Here is a 23,539-nt window from a genome sequence, read left to right as displayed (position 1 = left end):
TGTTTTACTTTGTTTATGCTAGTTCAAATTGGATTTCTGCCACTTTCAAGGAAAAGAGTTCTGATCAATTCACTACCTACTCGGAAGGCTGCATTTTTACAACCTGCTGGACATCAAGTAAATTCAAATAATATCCAGGAGGATGAGAGGGAGCCAGATTTTCCAACTCAAGGAAGCCTACTTCTAGCCAATTAATTTCTTTATGGCTTGTCAGATTCATAGCACCAAATTTATGGAAGCAATTTATTAGAACCTAAGGTTCTTTTCTGTGCAGAGTGGATCTGTCAATCAAGGTCCACGTGCTGACAGTCGGACAGGAGAGGATGAGGGGTGGGGAGAGAGGAGGCAAGGCATAACCAAGGGCCCTGCTCAAAGCCAGAACTTGGCCTATCATACAACTAACAAAATGAAAGTGTGACTAGGTCCATGAGCTTCCATTTAAGTTACTAGTTGTTTCGCTTCTCTAACAACTGGCTCTGTGGGTTAAGACTCATATTTCTGCAAATCATTACTATCTACCCAAAGGTAGAGATCAGATTAAATGAATGTCATCTAGCTGGAAAGAGTTCCAAAGTCAAGTTACCAATTTCTTCCCCCATCCCACCCATTATGTCTTCTCTTCCCACTCTACCCACATTTTCATTTATGTACCTCTACTGTTCATTCATTCATTTATTTCATGAACATTTCTAATAATCTCCATATGCCTGTCATCATGATTTAAAACATGACTCTCCCCTGATTAAAACCCTTCAATGGATTTCTGATTAAAAATGAGGGAACTGGGCTTCCCTGGTGGCACAGTGGTTGAGAGTCCGCCTGCCGATGTGGGGGACACGGGTTCATGCCCCAGTCCGGGAGGATCCCACATGCCGCGGAGCAGCTGGGCCTGTGAGCTATGGCCGCTGAGCCTGCACGTCCGGAGCCTGTGCTCTGCAATGGGAGAGGCCACAACAGTGAGAGGCCCGTGTACCACACACACAAAAAAATGAGGGAACTAAAGCTGATCACATGATTCTCTGTTATAACTCTTAACAAAAATGAGGGCCAGTGTGTAAGGTAAACATCAACACCAACCAAGCAAACAAAGGGGGAAAACCTACAGCTATAATTATCAAAAACTAAAAGCTGAAGAAACAATATTCTGACACAAAATGTGCCCAAGTCTCCCAGAGATAGTACTGGTGATTTAATAAAATCTTGAAAATTTCTACTGATACTCCTGATATGAGTAGGAAATTTCTACTGATACTGCTGATGTGAGGAGGAAAGGAATTTCTACTGATGTGAGGAGGAAAAGTGCTTGTTGAGGAGATAATGGTAAGAAGTAAATAAACAAGGCTGGGGCTTCCCTGGTGGCGCAGTGGTTGAGAGTCCGCCTGTCTATGCAGGGGACACGGGTTCGTGCCCCGGTCCGGGAAGATCCCACATGCTGCGGAGTGGCTGGGCCCATGAGCCATGGCCGCTGAGCCTGCACATCCGGAGCCTGTGCTCTGCAACAGGAGAGGCCCGCGTACCACAAAAAAAAAAAAAAAAAAAAAAAAACCTGGGTAAATAAACAAGGCTGGCTCTCTTTGGTGGGAATGAAGACTCTAGGACTCTACACTAGATTGGGGGAAATATTCCAAAGACCAAAGGTATTTCCTCAATGAAAGAGGATACACCTACAACTAGATACAATGAATAGAGTGATGAAAAAAGAATGAGTCAAAATAATTCATCTATAATATATCAGTGCAAAAAAATCTGAACTGAACTCCCTGTGTTGAACATGATCAAGATGAAAACACGGTGTGGTAACCATGAAAACATATTACAAAGAGGAAAGAAATGAAAGGAAGCAACACAACAGGCAAGATAGGTGAAGAACCTAGCTTGCACAAAAACATAACCACGGAAGAGAAGAGAGTTCCTCATGAGCACTTTAGTCTATATAATACTTTCATAGGTGTGATAATTCAATAAGACAAGGTGAATAAGAAGAAAGGGAGACTGCAAGGTTAAGAAAATAAATTGAAGACCAATTCAGCTGAATATCAAATTACTAGCCAAAAAATAAAAAGCTTTGGGTAATCCCAGGAAATGCAGAGGAAAAGGGCAGAGATTAAAACAATAACAGTAAAATATATAAAAATGACAAAGATAACTCAGAATAAAGACAAGTTTTTGGTGTCCCTTAGGTATAGAATCCAAAATATGGAAGAGAAAATCACTCAAAGATTATGAGAAGAAAAATTTCCCCCCAAATGAAGAAAACCTTGAGTCTGCAGATTAAGAAATATACACCATGTTGTGGATATACCTAGTTTGTCCATCTGATATCCACTTCCCTTCCCCCTTCCTAAGAACAACAAGTTTTCATTTAGATATCCACCCTTCCTCCACATGACTCCTGTGCTTTGGTGCCCAATGCCAAGGGTTAGTTCTGATTGGTTTAGACCAATCTTGCAAATTCCACTGCCCTGGCCTCAGGTGTTGATTCAGGTCTGGGCATGGGAACTAAATACGTCAAATCAGGTAAATTTTAGGATTTTTGCTTGGAATGTTGAAGAAAAATTACTCTATATTTCAGGGAATATGAACTCTAGGAGAACTTTTAGAAATATTTCTTATAGTGAGTCTACCATAAATGTGTGTGTATGTATATACATACATACATATATACGTATGTATGTACATATATTAATATATACAGCAATTCTTTCATTTCACTTCACTTTCTCTCCTGATAAATTTAGTATATGTTAAATTAAATCTTTATATTTCAAAATAATTTGGGAACTTGCTGGAAATCCATGCTGTAGGATACCGGAGAAAGCTATTCACAGGTAGGTGTAACATTGACAGCAGTCCACTGCAAGACTTCTCAAGGTGGGTGTGCAGGGTGGGAGTATGTGGAATAGCTGCTGGTAGCTGGGTGCTGCTGCTACCCAGCACTGCAGGAATATGGCCCTGGAGAAGCTACCAGCACTGCAACAGCCCAATGCCAGAGAACATCTGCCAAAAAACCACCAGAACCAGGAAGCAAAACTCTTCTCCTCCAGTGACTGCCCAGAACCATCTACTGACAAAGCTTTAGAACCAGCTAGCAAAGGAAAATGTTTAAAGGGTCCAGATTAATTTTCACACAAAGGAAAATGTTTAAAGGGTCCAGATCAATTTTCACAGAACAATCTAAAAGAGTGAATTTGGAGCTAAGGGGCAATAAATTGATCACCCACAGTAAAATTTAGTGTTATTTTGTGCATTTAAAATTTTTTACATATATATAATCTCATGTCACTATTATTGTCTTTCTCTTTTTAAATCATCTTTAAAATAATTTTATCCATGCTATTAATGGTAAATACAGTTCATTCAATTTGCTTTATGCAACACAGAGTTATTAAGGGGATACAGGTTCAGTATTATTATATTTTCCTAGTGAATTGTTCCTTATACCTTTACCATTGTATAAGGACCTCTTTTTTCATAATAATGCTTTGTGTCTTGATATTTATTTGGTCTGACAGCAATATTACTACTATAATGTTGCTTTGTGTTTGTGAGAGTGTATGTTGTGTTTTTAATGTTTAGTATTAGATATTAGTATATCTTTCCCTATCCCTTTGCTGTCAAATTTGTGTTATATATTTGTATTTTTCTGTAAGCTACATATAGCTGGATATTTTAAATCCAATATGAGAATCTCTGGTGAATTCGAAATGTTTTCAGTTATTAGGATAACTGATAGATTTGAATTTATTTCTACTATCTTATTTTGCTTTATATTTACTTTCCTTTTCTATTTTAAATCGGTGTTTTCCCCTATTTCTCTTTTCCTGCTTTCTGTTAGGCTGCACTCCAACCAATCATTACAATCCTTTCCAATGATCTCCTCATCTTTCATTTAATTGTAGTATAATATTTAAATTCTACCTTTGTTGTTAAATCTCCTTCCAAATTAGTCATTTTTATTATTATTTTAACAGGTTATTTACTTTATAGATAATAAAGTAAGAAGATGCTTATTTATATTTACCCATGATTATGAGTTTCTTTATCATTGCTCTGGCATCCAGACCTTCCGTTCTGAGTTTGGTTCTTTTCCTTAAATACATCCCTTAATTAGTTCTTTCAGTAAGAATAAGTACTTGGTAAATTCTCACACCATTGCTTGAAATTTTTCTTTACTTTAACCTCACTTCTTAAAAAATTATAAAAGTAAATATAGAATTTTAGGTTGATTTTTTGAGTCAGTACTTTGAAGATGGTATTCCACAGTCCTCCAGCTAACATTGCCAATAGGTCTGCTGTCAGACATTTTTTTTTTTCTTGGAAGAGAACCTGTTTTCTGTGTTCATAAGTAAGGTATTATATTATTCATGAGTATTCTGAACTTTCAGAACAATGCACCTATGTACTGATTTATTTTTATTTATATTTCCCAAAGATTCAGCATACGCAGTTGTGTGCTGGACTCAGCTCAGACCAGCTCACAAAAGCCGGTTATGCATATTTCTTTCCAATACCACATTCAATGAAGAAACTCGAATTCAGCTGGTAATTCACCTAAATTCAGCTGGTAACCTGAAAGCAGCCATGATGACAGTATTTACAGCACAGCAGCCACCAAACACTATAAATCAGTGCTAACTTTATCTTGGCAACTGGTTGTGAAACATTTATCAGTATACTAATGAGTATATAGTTCTTCAAATTAAGAGCTGGTGTGTTTTTTTTATCTGTTTGGAAAATTTTAACCCATTACCTCTTCAAGTATTTCCCCTTCTCCATTGTCTCTCTTCTTCTGTTTTCTATATCTCTTAAACTCTTGTCCATTTTTTCCACCTCTGTATATCTCTCTCTCTGCTGCATTCCAGGTAATTTTCTCAGCTCTATCTTCAAAGTCACTAATTATTTCTTCAGCTGTATATAATATAATCCAGTGTTTAACTCATCCATAGGGATATCAATAACATGTCTACATTTCTAGAAGCTCTATTTGTTCTTCAAATCTATCTCTTCACAGTGTGCTGTTCTCTCCTTATAATTTCCAGTTTTTCTTTTATCACTTTAGCCATTTGAAGCATAGTTATTTTATACTCTTTGTTAGCTTGCTCTATTACATCAAGTTCATGGGAATAGTAGTTTTCCTATTTATAGTGTCTACTGACTCTTGTGATAGATTATTTCCCCATCGAATTATAAGGTTTAATTGTTTCCCCCACCTTCCTTCTTCTACCCCCAAAATACCTGTGCACTCTGAGGTGTAAAAGTCTTGCTACAAAATCATTTTACTTTTGCTTTTGGTCTGGAATTAGTTTTGATATTTGTTTCTCAGCTTGGACATTCCAGCATTAAATCAGTGATGTAAATTCCAACTTCACATGATTTTTGGTGTCCAAGGGCTTTAATTCCTCTCTTATCTTCCCATCGAAAATTCCAAAAAATAACAAACTTTCTAGTCACCCTACTTGAACCAGTAAGTAGGTTTTTGCTCCTTTTACCAAGGAAGCAGCCTTTTCTTTCCAGGATCCCAGCTTTAAGTAGATATCTCTGCCTCACTCGGGCCCAATGCCATATTTCCCATGTTTACATGGGCAATATAACCTCAGTCTCTAATACCCTTATCCAATCTAATATCTTCCAAAACCATCACAGTGTCTGCTCAAAAGTTTACTGTTCAAACCTAACACTGCCTTTATTTCTGACATGTCATCATGCCAGAAGTTATCTTTTTTCAAATCAATTTATATATTTAGATTTTATTCTTATACATTGTATCTAGCATGTTCATGGTTTCATAGCTGTGGAATTGAAGAGTGGGTGGAGTTTGTTAGTTAAAAAGTATTTCTCTCTTTTAAACTATTTGTATGTGCACATAGAAAGCAGTCTAGAGCAATGTTCACCTAATGGTAATGATTGTTATTTCCAGAAATTCAGATTCATTGATTTTTTTAACTTTCTTTGTATAGGTGCAAATTGTTCGAATATTTCAATAATTACCCTGTCTCATTTTTAACTGGAATAAAATAGTTATAAAATAAATGTTAGTGTCTCCTATGTCTTTTGAACAAAGAACAATCTCCTTAGCCTGTTGACCAAGGACATTCATGATCTGACCTCATCCTACCTGTCTAGACCCATTTCACAACAGTCTCCCCATATTCTCTACCCTCTGGTTCACTTGACAACACAACATTTCCCACACATGTCTCTTTTGTCACATTCTTATGACTTCATTGAGGCCCCTCTCCCTGTAAAAATCTTCTCAGCATGTCCTCATGTTCTCAGCAGGTCCCAGTATTACTCAACCTTCAAACCACTTCTTTTCAAAAACCTCTTCATAACCCTTTACTTCCTCTTTTAGTCTTCCCCAGTCCTTAAAATACAACATTTTCCATATTGAATCACTTTTATTTATCTGTCTGTTGACCCCTTTAGAGAAAGGTGAGGACTACATCTAATATTTTAAATATGCCTCGTTTATCCAGTAAATGAGTTCATGAATAAATAAATGAAATGAATGTTCACAACTTGCTGAGTTAAAAGCCGGCTTCTTGGAGATTTCACTCTGGGTGAGCTGCAGGTTCATGAGATGCCAGATAAGTTTTTGTGATTCCCTGTGTCCTCTGGGTGGTAGTCAATTGGGATATTTTGGTAGCCCTGGGTAGCTGTTGAGAAGTCTGTAGGGAAAGAATGGCCAATGGTATTCTGTAATGCCTTACATGTGAATTGCCATTAGTGGTCATAGCACTTTTTGTTTTTTAATTTTTATTAGAGTACAGTTGATTTACAACGTTGTGTTAGTTTTTGCTGAACAGCAAAGTGAATCAGTTATACATATACATATATCCACTCCTTTTTAGACTCTTTTCCCATGTAGGTCATTACAGAGAATTGAGTAGAGTCCCCTGTGCTATACAGTAGGTCCTTATTAGTTATCTATTTTATATATAGTATTGTGTATATGTCAATCCCAATCTCCCAATTTATAGCACTTTGATAAACAACATTTCACTTGATCCATTGAGATAACTGGGAAAATAGTCATGTGCCCAGTTTGTAAATGAGAAAACTGATGTTTAGAGCATTGATGACTTATCCAGAGATTCAGGGAAACAACTTTGACCTAGGTGTTCTGTTGCCAAGTCCAGTGATCTGTGTTTCGTCTCTTTTACCATCAGCCTCTACAACTCTACAGGTATTCCTGGACCCCACTGTGGTAGGAGTTAAAATGTCAGCTATGACACTGTGATGGTGAGAAAGCCAGGCTCAGACCTACATTCTAACACCAGCTTTCTCCCTAAATTGCTGGGTGGCCTTCATGTCACCCCTCTGGCCTTGAGCATTTTCATGTGCAGATATAATTTCTTCATCTCCAAAATGAAGAGGATCTCTAAGGTCCTTACTCTTGACAGTTTCATGAGCCTAAGTGTCTATGAGAATATGATGAAGGAAGTATGCCTAATTCAAGTTCTAGGCCTATTTCCAGCCACCTTTCTTGATGTTTTCCGACCCAGGCTTAGCACCAGTGCCTGGAGTGCTGCCATCACCTGAATCTTTGAACCTAGTCACTTCATGCTCTGTTCTTTTCACCATGATTCTTTCTTGACCTTAGACTGTCCTTTCTTTTTAGAAGCCAAAAGGAGCAGTTATGTAACTGAGAACAGCTAGAGTTAACCAAAAATTGCAATAGCAATTTAAGACACCCCACAAAAAAAGAAAACTAAATTCACCAAGCGCAGTGTACAAACCTAACACAGACACAGCCCACCTGCTTTCTATTTTCCCTGCCTCCTCACACACCAATTCTTTAGTCAAAGCTTTATTATTTCATTACTCAGCATATTTTCAATAAAGGCAAAAAGATTCACTCTAATTGTTCAACTGAAAAAGGGTCTTTTTTACTGAGATTTTTTTCCCCTTCTTGTTTTGTTTTCATCACACCTCAACACCTTGTAGGTTATTATGAGAGATATTAAGTGAGCCTTTTTTCTTATGGAACCATGAGACAATCAATTTTATAAAATAGTCAGAAAGCGATGTTCTGAAAGAGGAAGAGGAACTAATATCTATCACTTAAAATTACTTACAATGCTTCCTTTAGTATGAAATAAATGTGTTAAATCAAAATGCTACTAAAACTTAAAAGGCCAAACAGGGAGACACAAATCCACATGAGTTTATTTGCCATCTTCATCCAGGGTGAGCTGGAACTGACTGGCTTTGATTCTACATAATCGTTTTTGAATTTTATCTTATATAAAAGAAATTAGTGGGGCACTTTCTTCAAGTAAAGAAAATAAACATGTCCCTGATATCAGGGCAGAGAGTTAGAACAGAGCTAGGTTCTGCCATAGAGAAAGTTCCTACAGCTGACAAATAAAAAACTCACCAGGACTGACTAGCTGGAGTTGACCTATAGATATGGCATGGAGCCGAAGAAGGAAAGCTGAGTAAAACTGCTCAGTTTGTTTTACTTTTCTGGTGAAATGACCACGTGTTTCCAAATAGTCCCAAAGCTTGTCTTTAACGGCCATTACTCCACTGTACTGGCATGTCGCTGAGGGCTTTGCTTATTCCCTAATTATCAAAAAGAGCTGCTGGAATTCATTAAGAAATTATAAGTAATATCCCAAGTACCTTCAAAACCAAGTTTGGAAATATCCTTAAATCTTGCCTCAATGGTAGACTCCCTTGGTTTACTCTGAAACAGACTAGAAATTGAAAATACTGAAACCACCTGAGCCAAAGATGAGGCAGCCAGTTATTTTCCAGTAATTGTTGTTCCCATGGCTTATTTAAAAGTCCTTCAAATGAGTATACAAGAACAAATCAAACCATTTTCAATAATCTACAAGTTATGCACAGATATTTAACTAACTTGAATAATATGGTAGAAGCATAAGCCTCTTAGATATTGTAGAAAATGAATGCTCTCTATTTTGAATTGGTGTGGAAAGTGAAATGTGTAAAAAGTAGGTAAAGAATATACATTTAAGACTCAGAGATTCTTTATTTTGTTATCATTGTTTTGTTTGGTTTTGGTTTTGGTTTGCTTTTTCAGTGAAAGTCTGAATTTTTTTTATTCTATTTTGTATTCTGTCAGCATACTTTGCAATCAAATTTCATTACAGTCCTTGAAAATATTTGTTAAAGGACCTAAGTGTCTTACTTTCTAGTTTTTCTTAGAGTATGTACTAGTAGTATCTTAACCATGTAGCTACTGAAAAAAGTCTGCTTATTAAATACCAGGTCCACTTTTGGTTCTGTTTGGAGTTTAGAAAATAAATCTGAAAAATTAAATCTTAATAAATTTTCAACTTCTAAATATATTTTTTTAAATATTAAACTCGAATTTTAAATCACCTAGTCCTCGAAAATGTGCAGATGTATAATATTTTCTTTTTCTAATCTTACCCTAGAGCAAAAGATTCATGGTATTTTTTTTTATGTGTATGTAAGACTCAGAGATTCTTAATTAATTTTTTCACTATTAATTGAACTACTTAGTAATCCAAGTCAAATCCTATGGCAGCAAGTGCTATAACAACAACCATTTCACTCTGGTAAAAATACTTCTCAACACTGGCTAAAGCCCAGTAAAATTCAATGTCACATTCCAGTAGAATTTGCGTTCAAACAACCTCTAAACTTGGTTATAATGGACTCTGACATTATTGTGTCCCATTTTGCTTCCTTGAAGGTTGATATTTTTCAGGCAATATAAAGAACTATTTTTCTTCTATATTTTTTATATCATCTATTGAGTCTTTGATATGCCTCAGGCACAACTTTAAATACATCGTCTTATTTAGTTATCACAACAACCCTTTGAACAGAAACTGTTATTTATTCCTGAGTATACTCATATATATGCAGAAGGAACTGAGACGTGGAGAAATTAAACATTTTTGCAGTCAATCATGCAGCTGGTAAGTGATGGAGTCCACATTTGACCTCAGAGAGTCTGATTCAAAGCCCACACTTTTCACAGATTTGTTACCCAGCTCCCACCCCTTACCCCCCACATATACTGTTTTCCTCTATCTAAGCATCTTGTAGCAGTTGTGATTTTTAATGTTATCTAAGATTATACTCCACAATTTATGTCCATTGTAAGCTTTCTTCCTTATACCATAATCAGCCTCACCAATATACAACCAGAAAGCATCACAAACACTTGATACACACACATACATATATACTACATATACTTTATATCTATATATATATATATAATCTATCTATATTTGTATCTATCTCTCTATGCAAGGGTAAGGGTAGGGGGGCAGACAGAGAGGTAGAGAGAGAAAAAAAAGAAAGATTGACGCGCCAGACGCAAAGTGACAAGATAATATTAAGCAGAGGCAAAGACAAGCTCCTACATTTACGTCAGGAACTCTTTTAGACCTTATGTCCTCAGCACATAGTAAATGCTTAATAAATATTTGTGGAATGGCTGAGGGAGAGAGTGAGTGAATGGTAAGTGACACTAATAGAAGGGCAGACATGGTTTCATGTGTATGAAGACTCAGTTGTCCTCACTGACACTAAGGTTGACATGAGCAAGTGAGTAGATGTGACCACCTACCAGCTGTGGTGCAGTACAGCCTGTATTTACAGAAGCCTCCATCTCAGCATGGAAGTATTAGTCCTGACCTCCTGTGTTGTCCAATGCTGTGGGCACCTGAATGGTGAGCAGCTCAGAAAAGGATGTGGGTCACGGTTAGAGTGTTGGAGAAGTCCTGCCATAGAAAAAGAAGCCTCATGGAAACCTGACGTTTTCAGACATTGCAAGGCTGTTTAGGGAAGGGGATTAGATTGGTTATGTGTGATCTGAAGGTATTCAGCCAGGAACAACAAGCAGAAGCCACAGAGAAGCAGATTTGGGTTCAGAGTTAGAGAGAACAGGCGCTCTCCATCTCTCCCACTGATTGTGCCCTGCTCCTTTCTCACCACCTCCCAATTCAGAGCATCTTTCAAAGTCCAGAACAAGTTCTAGCTCCTTGGAGATGTTTCCTTCTCCAGCAAGAATGAAATTCAATGACTTCTCCCATCTAGAAGCCTCTACTTCACCATCTCCCCCAAATGACAGCATTGTCTTGGCCTCTTCTCTTGTTCACTCAATGCTCTGATAAGTGATAAGAATACAAAGATGAATAAGACTAGGTTATGGGTACTTAGTCTGGAGAGGAAGACGGAGGAGTTAAAAAAAAACCCATGACAACATACTTTGTGCAACAGAACTATGCACTGAGTATTGCTGGTTCTTGGAAGATAGACATCCAAATAAATCTGAGGAATCAGAGAAAATATCCCAGGCAGATGAGGTTTACTTGTTTTCTCCTGAGCTGTATCTGAAGAAAGTTTGGAAACTAACTAGGTAAAGAAGTGGGAAAGGGGGCTCCAAGCACAGGGAGCAGCTAAGGATCCAAGGGAATGTGTTCTACATGACTAGAGGATGTCAGTGCCAGTTAGGAACTTCCTACATCAAGGATCTTATTTCCTTAATGTTTACACTCTTCCAGTATACACTTCTAAACACATGTGATTTAACTGTCACTAATAATTGCTTATTAGACTAGAATAAATATCATAAGCAAGAAGGGACTGTGGTGTTCTCTGATCTTCATACTCAGATTGACAAGAGCAGGGCTAGAATAATCAGGTGTAGTTGATTGAGGACCACCATTTATAAAAATCTAGACAGTTCTTGTGGCATAACAGAAAGAGCTAAGCTCTGCAGTCAAACCAATCTGGGTTTGAAGCCCAGCTCTGTGACCACAGAAATACCACATCTCTTTTGAGCCTCAGTTTTCTCATCCTAAGACAGAGCTAACAGTATGTATAATACCTCATAGACCTGCTGTGTAGTTTAAATGAGATAATAAAAGTAAAGCCCAAGAAAGCTGCCTGTTAATATTAAGTGACCCATAAATCATAGATCTCATTAAGAGTCAGAAGAGAGTCTCTGAATTGAAGATTAAGAAGTTGGAGAATGATTTTACTAGCATTGTCACGGGCCAAACTGATATCCATTTTAATAAAGAAAAAGAAAAAGAGGCATAGTGATTATTGAACCTTGTTAGGACGTGAGGCTCAGATTAGAGTTACCTGGCTCAGTTACCAGTGCAAATTTGTCATTACCACAGGTAGTATTTTTTGCTGACCCTGCCCTCCTTGGTTGGGTGACCTTACCATAAACTGTGCTGAGAAGCCTGTGCTGTCTAAAGGAGCAGCTGTCATCATTCATTCCATAACTGAACAAGTTAGAAAGTATTCTTAACTAAAATTGGCTATTTCCTTAAAATTATAATAAAAGGTAGAATGCCAGGAAAAATGGAATCTAACTGAACATACTGCTATGGTGACAGTATTTAAGTGTGGGAAGGAACTAATAATAAAAGGGAAAGTCAACCAACAATGTTCACATGACGCTGAATGATAGTGATCGGTCAGAAACCAGAATATTTGCTTGAGCAAGGGACATTTGTTCAGAAACTTCCAGATAGCAAATTTTTCATTCTGTGATGCTCGTCAAGTTTGGGTCTGTCTTAAATTAGCCAGACATGGTAAGCATGGGGAGGATCCCCACGTGAGCAGTCCCCAGATAAAAGCCTCTCATTTAATCACTTTTCTTTTCATGAAGGGCCCCGAGTTTAACAAAGTTAAAATGGAGCTTATTATTCTGATATGCAACTCATACCTTTCCAATCTCATCCCTGCTCAAGCTTGGTTTCAGATAACTTTATCCATTACCTCTCTTGTATGCTTGTCTGTCTTGCTATACCTCCAGATAAATTAAAAAGACTTCCATTCTCTACCTCAGTCTTTGTCTGAATTATACTGTATTCACTAAGCCAAATTGCTTTTCTCATCTACCAAGCCACTAACTGCTTTTTACCTAACCCAGACCAAGGCACCTACATCATGGAAGTTTCCCACACATCACCCACCAGAACAATCCCGGCCCAGCCATTCCTCCTCCACGCTCTGGGAGTTAAGTCATCTGGTTACATTTCAGTTGATGATATGTGTCTGTTTGTCTCCTCTAATGGCTTGTAAGGCCTTGGGGGTCGAGCTCATGTCTAATCTTTGCTTCAAACATCTGTATACTACTGAATACATCATTACTGTGCATTACTCTAATCCAGTAGGGACTCAGTAAAAACTTGTTGACTGACTGATTTAGCACAGGGATGATTATTACGTAAGCCACTTTGGTAAATAAATTTCAAATAATGACCGGCTCACACAAATGTTTTACTAGCTCACCCTCCCCATGGAATTAATACAAAGAATGAAAATCAGCAGTCATTTCTACATGCCCAACATTAAATGTTAACTCACCCCTAGAGAGTAGCTATTTTCAAGCCTAATTTCAAGTCAAAATGTCTAAAATGGTTGTCATTCTTGGTGACATGCTGGGAGGATTTAAGAACTGAGGTATCAAATCCAGTCACTTCCACAGGTTATTAACTCCAACCCTGAAGATCATTATTTCTAGCATATAACTGATAATAATTCTAGCAGTTTATTTGAATTTATGTTTATTAAATAAAAGGGACTTACTCTCAAAGACATTCTAACAAAAGCAATTTGATAGGCATTACATTTCTTTTTTGTTGCAGTATAGTTGTTGCACAATATTATTTTAGTCTTAGGTACAACTTAGTGATTCGACATTTAAATACATTATGAAATGATCACCATGATAAGTCTAGTAACCATTTGTCCCCACATAAAATTATTACAGTATTTCTGACTATATTCCTTATTCTGTATATTACATCCCTTTTTTTTTTAAACTGGAAGTTTATACCTCTTAATCCCCTTCACCCACTTCACCCAACCCCCCACACCCAGACTTTTTAGTGACCACCAGTTTGTTCTCTTTATCTATGTATTGTTTTGTTTGTTCCATTTATTGTTTTTTAGATTCCATGCATAAGTGAAACCATATGGTATTTTTCTTTCTCTAATTTCACTTAGCATAAAACCCTTTAGGTTCATTCGTGTTGCTGCAAATGGAAAGATTTCAGTCTTTTTATGGCTGAGTAATATTCCATTGTGTGTGTGTGTGTGTGTGTGTGTGTGTGTGTGTGTATATATATATACCACAATTTTTTTAATCCATTCATCCATCAATGGACATTTAGGTCGTTTCCATATCTTGGCTTTGTAAATAATGCTGCAATGAACATGGAGATGCATATATCTTTTCGAGTTGGTGTTTTCATTTTCTTCAGATAACTACCCAGAAGTGGAATTTCTAGATCATATGGTAGTTCTACTTTTAATTTTTTGAGGAACCTCCATATTGTTTTCCATAGTGACTGTGTCAGTTGACACTACTGACAACAGTGCACAAGGATTTCCTTTTCTCCACATCCTCAAGAACACTTGTTATTTCTCGTCTTTTTGATAATAGCCATTCTCATAGGTGTGAGGTGATATCTCACTGTGGTTTTGATTTGCATTTTCCTGATGGTTAGTGACACTGAGCATCTTTTCATGTGTCTGTTGGCCATCTATATGTCTTCCTTTGAAAAGTGTCTATTCAGGTCCTCTGCCCATTTGTTTAATTGGGTAGTTTGGTTTTTTTTGATATTGAGTTGTGAGTTCTTTATAATTATTTGGATATTAACAATTTTTGATAGGGATTGCACTGAATTTATAGATTGCTTTGGGAGTGTGGACATTTACTAATTTTTCCAATGCACAAATACAATGCATCTGTCCATTTATATGTGTCATCTTTAATTTCTTTCATCAGCGTCTTATAGGTTCCAGAGTACAGGTCTTTCAAGTCCTTTGTTAAATTTTTTAAGTATAATTTTATACTTTAATGGAATGAAATTGATTAGAAACCTTAATTTGATTTATACTATCCTTTAATTAGTCAATTAATTCAATGAACAGGAATGTAGCCATGAAAATAATCACCTGCCCTCTTACCCCTCTGAGGCAAAGAATTTTTTTAATAAATTTTAAAAATAAACTTAACACATATTGTTTCTCTTTTTGTTCCCTTTCACTACTCATTCAGAGACGCCTGGGAGAAAGAAGAGAATTAAGGAATTTTACATTTACTCTCTGTCCAAGTTATTTTAGCCTTCTGATGTGAGATGGGATGGAGGTTGACTGATGTGGCTCAGAATTCAAGGGCAACAATCAGCAGATGAATAGGGAGTCAATCCCAGTTTTACGGTAGACACAATTTTCTTACCTAGACCAATGATTTTGACCAAATATTTTCAAGATTAATTTATTCTAGTTCTTATCTATGTATGGTATAAGTATGTTTAAATAAACTATCAGTTTGGATTATAAAACTTAAATATTAATTTAAAGGAAAGTGTTTTAAGAAGTACTGAGATACTTGAGAATTACTATAAAATGCTACACCACTAATTATATTTATCTTATTTCAGAATGATAGTGAGAAAACTGATTAGCCTATCTTCTGTCGTGCTGTGAAAAGATTAACCTGCTTTTGGCGCTCTGATATCTTTTAATCAAATAAGAGTTTTAATCACGTAAAACACTTGCAACATTTCACATCCCAGAAGGTTTCTTCAAGTCAGGTTCAGCCTGATTCACTGTGACAGCTTCTCTGAAGTTGCATCCTCTAAGAAACAATAATTGTCATTTGGGGGGCCTTCCGGGTGAAAAGGCACAACAGAACCAAAGGAGCTAGAACATATAATCTGCACAACAAAAGAAATGCTTTTTCTTTTGTTGTGCAGATTATATGTCTCAGGGGCAATGAAGTGAATACTTTAAAGTATATTTGACTTTAAAGCTTATCTCTTTATTTTCTGCCCTTAATTGGGCAAATATTAGCAAATACACGAATTGTCTTCAAAGTTTGAGCCACACAGGGATAAACTCCACATTCACTACTCAGACTTCCGAGCTTTCCACATACATATAAATGGAAATAATTAGACTTCGGATGAAAAAAAAAAACCTGACAGAACAAAGAAAGACCATGATCTAATATCAGAATAAAGTTAACAAATGTCATTAAGTGAGATGATTGGTGATGAGTGAAGGTCATGCCCAGTTTACTTTTCGCAGTTGACAGATCAAAGTCATTCCTTCATTTGGGATAAAGACTAAATGCCATTGGAAAATCCTGTCACATATGAAGTTTCTCTGGGATCTGCTGTTTCTAAGGCACATGAATGGTCATAACAAGTGCCAGGGAGCCAAGGCAGAGTGTCAGAAAAATTAACGGGTACATATCAGTTTAAATGATGTTTTTTAATCCAGGATTAAATAATATGGGAAACACAGTCATAACATATTATGGCATGCTATTACTGTGAATATCATATGGTACAGGGATACACAGAAAGATAAATAAGACTGTCATGGAATGATGGACTCATGAGGTCAGAGGGCAGTAAGAGGTCATTGTGCCAGACTACCCATTGATTCATGAATCCTCTTCCCTGCCAGGTAGTCATCCAGTCCATAGCTGGAAAGCCTCTGCTGACGGGGATTTCTCCAGTCCTGCTGTAGCCATGCATAGCTCTAATCAAAAAGCTGTTTCTCTCTGTGACTAGGAGTCTGGCTTCATCCATTCAACCAAACAGCAATTTTAAATATCATAGTCATTTCACTGTGAAGTACTACTCACAGTAGAATCATGTCCTAGAAAACTAGGAGGAAAAATGCACTCTTTCCACACTTAAGCATTCAAGTGTCAGAGGAGCAGCCTGAGAGGGCATGACTCTATCCAGGCAGTGGTTGTGCAGAGCGTGTGTTTCTGGTGAACAGATGGATGACCTTGAGTAAGTCACTCTTTATTAAAGGCCCTGGCCTCTAAAAGGACATCAGTGAACAGGAATCAAACAAGTCCACAGAAATAAAAGGGAAAATCGCCACTGCCATTTATGCTGTAATTAGGGGTCAGGCTTCATCCATTCTGTCCTATTGCTAACCCTTGAGACCAAACAGAACAAACCAAATCCTTCCACCACCTAACATTCCTTTGCTATTTGAAGATGTTTATCTCATCCGTATCATCATACCACCAAGTCTTCTCAGTCCCTTAAAATATTCCTCATGGGGTATTTTTCCAATCTTCTCAATATTCTAATGAGGTGCTCTAGTTGCAATTTAATTTGCCTATGTCCCTCTAAAAATATAGACCTGAATATAGAATTCCTTGTATAATTGTTACAGGGCAGAGACAAAACTGACTGTCATTTCTCTTTCTCTTCTCTTCTCTATTCTTTCTGTAATTCAGCCAAGATCTCATCACCACTTTTGGTAGCTGCTACCATTTGAGCAACAGTTCTCCAATATAGAATAACTGATGTTTAATTAGTACTTTATGCTTTAGAAATTGTTTCATCTATATAGCTCATTTGAACCTGAGAGCAAGGTGTAATAAAGATATTATTTATGTCATTTTCAGATGAAGAAACTAAGATTTACAGAGGGTAGGTAAATTTTTCCTGTACCACATAAATAAGTTGTACAGCTAAGACCCAAATCCAGGTCCTCTGACTATAAATCATGTGCCTTTGTGACTACATTACTCTACTTTAGACTCTTTGATGATGCTTCAGTGATATGATGATAGATTATTGTCAAAGGCAGAACTTCAAAAATTACAGTTCCCTGTTCTGCCAGTGTAGGAACTGTACTCTGGGATAGAATGAGGGCAGCATGACCTGCTAAGTCATGCTGTCTCCTTTTCAAATGGTTACAAACCATCCTTTTAATTATTCACTCCTGATTCTTACCCATACTTGACTTCAAACTCAAGTGGTCTGTTGTGTGTAGTCTGCTTCTTTAATTTTTTAAGTCAAGATTACATTTTCAATATTCCAGCCTTCAGACATCAAATTGTACTCCAAAATTGCCAAAAAATCATCAATGCTTATTCAGGTTCTTTTTGAATACAGATCTCATTATGTGATGTTAAAGCTGTAAAACATTCATAAATGTAATGATTTGCTCTATGCTGCCATCAAAAACGTTGACTTAGGGCTTCCCTGGAGGCGCAGTGGTTGAGAGTCCGCCTGCCGATGCAGGGGACAGGGGTTCATGCCCTGGTCCGGGAGGATCCCACATGCCACGGAGCAGCTGGGCCCGTAAGCCATGGCCGCTGAGCCTGCGCGTCCAGAGCCTGTGCTCTGCAACGGGAGAGGCCACAGCAGTGAGAGGCCCACGTACCGCAAAAAATTAAAAATTAAAAAAAAAAAACTAAACTAAAATAAAAAAACGTTGATTTAATTTTTTTAATTTTGAAAAATCTGGGTTGAGAACAGAATCCTAAGGCACTTAAAGACCCCCAATTCAAAAGCAGGGTAGGACTCCCTCGGAGGTTTATCAGAATCCACATGTTGGAGGCTTGGAGAATGTGTAGGGTTGAAAAGCATATTACATATCACCATACAATTTAATATTGAAAAACATATTGGTTCTCCCTTAAAAAACTGCAAGAACTTCAGGAGTTTCCAAGTTTACTAATTAGGGCCAAGGATTTTGCAATTTTAAGACATATTGCCTGAATTAATAATATTCCATTAATCAGGATCTTTGAATACAACTGGGCAGCTAGCTAAAAATCCCATTTACTTTTTTCCACCCAGTTTGGTTGTTTTCCTTGTTGATAGGATTTTATTAGACTTCGCCACATGCTTTACTGAAATCCAGCTACTCTATGTTTATTGCCTTTCCCTGAGCTCCCACTCCTCCTTTAAACACTTTCTTCATTTGGTTTCCAGGACACCATACCCACTTGGCTTTTCCTTTTACATTTCTGGCTATGTTTTCTCCAGTTCCTCTTCATTTCCTTGACATCTGAATTTTGAAGTATCCCAGAACTCAGTTCTTGGACTCCGTTTCTTTTCTAACCACACCTACTCCGAGATGATCTCATCCAGACTCATGGCTTGGGCAGCATTGGCCGATGCTCACAGCCCAGCTCTCCCCTGAACAACAGGTCTGAATATCTGACTGTCTACTGGGCATCTCCATTTGAATGTCTAATAAGGTTTCCAAACTTAATGTGTTGAATACTGAGCTTCTGATAACTGCACTACCACCACCAACAGTATAAACTAGCTCTTCCTGCAGATTTCCAATCTCAAGAAATGAAAACTCATTCTTCTATCCCCTCAGGCTAAGAACCTTGGCATTACAGTTGACTGCTCTATCTCACATTCTACACCCAGTTGGTCAGCTAATCCTGCAGCTCTAACATCAAAATATATTCAGAATCTGATCACTTTCAGCATCTCCACTGCCACCATCCAGGTACAAGACAGCAGCATCTTTCACCTTTTCCCACCCTTGCCCTCTCAGTCTGTACCCAACTCTCAGTCAGAGTGCTCCTGTAAATATGTCAAGTCTCATCACTCCTCATTCCTCTTCATTACTCAAAACTTACCTCACTCAGAGTTAATACCAAAGGTCTAGCAACGATCAAAGACCCAGTATGATCTGGCCCTTGGCTACATTTTTCACTTCACCTCTATTTCCAGCTTTGCTTGCTCTGTTCAGCCCCCACCAGCAGCCTCACTGTTTCTCTAGTATTCCTGCCTCAGGGCCTTTGCACTTGCTATTCCAACGCACTTGCCATTTGACCTCAAACACTCTTCCCCTGGATGGTCACATAGTGATCACTGTCTTGACTTCTTGATCTTTACTTCACAGTCACCTTATAAGTGAGAATTTGCCTGGTCACACCAGCAAAATTGCAATTTCCTGCAAAAACACACCTCAAATCCCTCTACTCTGCTTAAGTCTTACAATTTATCAATCTCTAACATACTAAATATTTTACTTACTTATCTTGTCTTTTGTCTTTATCCACTACTAAAATGTAAGTTCCATGGAAACAGAGATTTTTACTCTTTTATTCACTGCTGTATATCTAGTGCCTATAACTGTTTCTGGTGCATAATAGGTGTTAAAAATACTTTCTTCGTTTGGTTTTGCTGAATGAGTGAATGACCTTCAAATCTATCCCCTGTCGAGGAAGGAAACAAGGTTAGTGATGGTGACTTGCTGAAGATATCGGAAGTCCCAATGATCACTACTTCATTATTTCCAAATCAGTCCTTTGATAATCTGTTCTAGAATGCTGCCTGGAACGTCAAACTGTGGTTTTCATGTCTGGAGGGGGTGGCTGACTAGTGCTCTCACACATCCTGTACTTCCTTTCTCAAAGACTTACCAAACTATTTGTCATTGTTTTCTCACTGAATCATTGAATCACCTGTCTATATACAAGTGCATGGCAAGTCACCAGGTGAATCACTTCCACCAAGGACCTCTCCCAAGGTCAGGCAGTGCTGGCCATTCTATCATGGTCCCTCACATCAGCAGTCTTCAGGCTTTCTTGCTCACATATCCCCTAAAATAACTTCAATAAACTATGTATCCCTTCACATCTTTTAAGCTGAAATCTAAAATTTTCATCATACATTTGAAAATATATTTGTAATGGTAAATAGAAAATCTTAAAAACGTTGTAAGTTGAAATATGATGAAGACTGAATGTTATCAGAGTAAATATTTCATTACACTATGTGAGAAAATAGGCTTTTACTACCTTATGCAATAACATGCCAAATTCAAAAGAATTCATGCATATCTTTTATCTGTGGGTGTTAGCCAATGTATCTTGAAAAATTTAGTAGTCCCAGAAAACATTCCATTTAAAAGATTAAATATACATTTAGAAGATTCAGAATTAGTAAGTACAGCATTTTGGTGTTCTGAACTCAGAACATCCCAGTAAAGATCCAGCCCCATCCTAAACAGAACTATGCACAAAACAGGGAAAGACAAAAAGTCCAATCAAACTGAGATACTTTGATTGGTCTTTAAAGGAGCCTTCTCCAAAATCAATTTTTCTTATTATTACTTTGGCCACAGAGAATTTTACACTCTGGGACAATCCACCAGAGTAAGAGCATACTGAGGGATGTACAGGAGCGTAAGTGAGTTCTCAGGGAGTGTTAGAAGAAAACAAATACAAATGGAAGGAAAGCAGGGATTAGAAATTGACTTCCTTATACAAAAATAAACTCAAAATGGATTAAAGACCTAAATGTAAGACTGGAAATCATAAAAGTCCTAGAAGAAAACACAGGCAGCATACCCTTTAATATAAACCATAGCAATATTTTTTTGGATCTGTCTCTCAAGGCAAAGGAAAAGCAAAGATAAACAAATGGGACCTGAAACAGCTTTTTTACAGCAAAGGAAACCATTGACAAAATGAAAAGACAACCTAGTTCATGGGAGGCAATATTCACAAATGATATGATGGATAAAGGGTTGACATCCAAAATATATAAATAGCTCATACAATTCAATATTAAAAAAAAATTTAATAATAAGCAGAAAACCTAAATAGACATTTTTCCAAAGCAGACAGATAGATGGCCAACAGGCATGTGAAAAGCTGCGCAACATCGCTAGGCATCAGAGAAATGCAAATCAAAATTACAATGAGATATCACCTCATACCTGTCAGAATGGCTATCATCAAAAACACAAGAAATAACAAATGTTGGTGAGGATGTAGAGAAAAGTGAACCCTAGTACACTTTTGGTAGGAATGTAAAATGGTGCAGTCACTATGAAAAATAGTATGGAGGTTCCTAAAAAAACTAAAAATAGAACTACCATAAGATCTAGCAATTCCACTTCTGGGTATATATATTTGAAGAAAATGAAAACACTAATTCAAAAAGATACATGCACCCAATGTTCATTGTAGCATTATTTACAATAGCCAAGATATGGGTTAAGTATTCAATAAATGGAAGCTATTATTATTATTATTATTATTATTCAGGAGACCTACTTTAAAATCCTATCTTTTCTACTGAGCAGCTCATTAGGTGTAACTCTGAGCAAGTTATTTTAACCTCTCTTGAACCTCCATCAAGTACCCTTTAAGAAAAGTACAGTATACACTTATTATCTGATCAAGCAATTCTATTCTTAGGTATTTATCCAAATAAATTGTTTGAGTAATTTGTACACAAATCTTCATAGAACTTTTACTCATAATAGCCAAAACCTTTGCATTGTTTCTACAGTGCAAATGCCCACTGACAGGTAAGCAGATGAACTATGGTAGTTCAGTGCAAAGGAATACTATTCAACAACAGGAAGGAACAGACTACTGACATATGTACCAACATGGATGAATCTCCAAATATTAAGCCGACAAAAAGAAGCCAGACAGAAAGCGAGTAAATACTTATGATTTCATTTACAGGAAATTCTAAAAAAGACAAATCTAGTCTACGGTGAAAAAATGCAGTTGGTTGCCCAGGGCCTGGAGTAGGAGGGCATGAGGAAAATTTGGGGGGGGGTGATAGAAATGGTCTGTATCTTGCTTGTGAGTGAGTATACATGTCAAAACTCATCAAACTGTACCTGTAAAATGCATACTTCCTACCAGTAAAATGGATACTTCCTACCAGTATGTACGTTACACCTCAACAAAGTTGATTTTTAAAAGTCCACGTGCCATTATCCAAGATGTCAAAATCCAAAAGCTGTGAAAATCAAAAGATTTGGCGAGTGCAAAATGTGACCTAGCCAAACATGAAGCTCTTCATAGTCTGTATTTATCCTATTGAGTCATGATATTCATGCATTAAAGTGAAAGTAATTACAGAGTGCTTCCTCAGACCTTGTGGGGGGTGGGGGGGTGGGGGGGGTATACATACTACACAATATATACACTGAATTACCTTTCTAAAATCTGAAATATTCTGAATTCTAAAACAGGCCTTGACTCAGACTTTTGGATAAAGAATTGTGGATTGCTTTCTTTGTCCTAGGAAAAAAAAGAAGAATGGAAGAAAGAAAAAGGAGGGAAAGAAGAGAAAGGAAGGAAGAAAGGACAGAAGAAGGGTGGGAGGGAGGGAGGGAGGAAAGGGCGTCTTCCTGGTACAAACCCTTCCTAGCCAACCTTCTTGCCGAAGTGTTTCTATCTCTGCCCTCTGCAGGCACAGCACCTGCTCTGGTCGTGGTGACAGCGATCCCATGACTCCCCCAGCTTCGTCCTCACTGCCTGAGCCACTAAAATCGATCTAATTGATCAAGCGTTTTTAAAAGATTCTGAACACTCACATTTTAGAATTTGGTTCCAAGAGCAGGCACTGTGGGCCCCTTTATCATTCCTGTCTCAGAATTAAGAACCTGGGAGAGAAGGAAAAAAAAAGATGAAAGAAAAACTATCTTGAGAATTTGCCAAATAGTGAGTTATTTCACACCCCTCTCCCTCAGCCTTTCCACGGAGGGTTGGTTTGAATCGAAACACTTCAAAGCTCTTTTGATATGTTTTCCTCTGGTCCATATACCCACCACACCCACCACAGAGAAATGGAGAAAAGATCCATACTTCATTGTGGGGACTTGGAATTAATTTAAAGCAAATATTTCCCCTAAAATGCTTCAATCCACAAACTGAGATTGTTTTTCAAGTTTTTATTTTACTTATTCTGTTTCCAACATGTTCTAGTTGCAGCCTCATGTGTAAACTATTGTGAACATG

At 37.4% G+C, this 23,539-nt stretch overlaps 1 long non-coding RNA gene across 1 annotated transcript in view; it reads right to left on the bottom strand.

Moving 5' to 3' along the window:
- Positions 1-23,161, bottom strand: part of LOC132593745 (uncharacterized) — a 410,506-nt gene extending 387,345 nt beyond the window's left edge. The window contains exon 1 of the long non-coding RNA XR_009559553.1: positions 23,116-23,161. This is a non-coding gene — a long non-coding RNA (uncharacterized lncRNA). The remainder of the gene's footprint in view (positions 1-23,115) is intronic.
- Between the last annotated feature and the right edge of the window lie 378 nt (positions 23,162-23,539).

The sequence above is a fragment of the Globicephala melas genome, chromosome 17 (assembly GCF_963455315.2).
Source record: "Globicephala melas chromosome 17, mGloMel1.2, whole genome shotgun sequence".
NCBI lineage: Eukaryota > Metazoa > Chordata > Mammalia > Artiodactyla > Delphinidae > Globicephala > Globicephala melas.
Note: the sequence above shows the minus strand (reverse complement) of the source record. Positions and strands in the feature narration are given on the sequence as shown.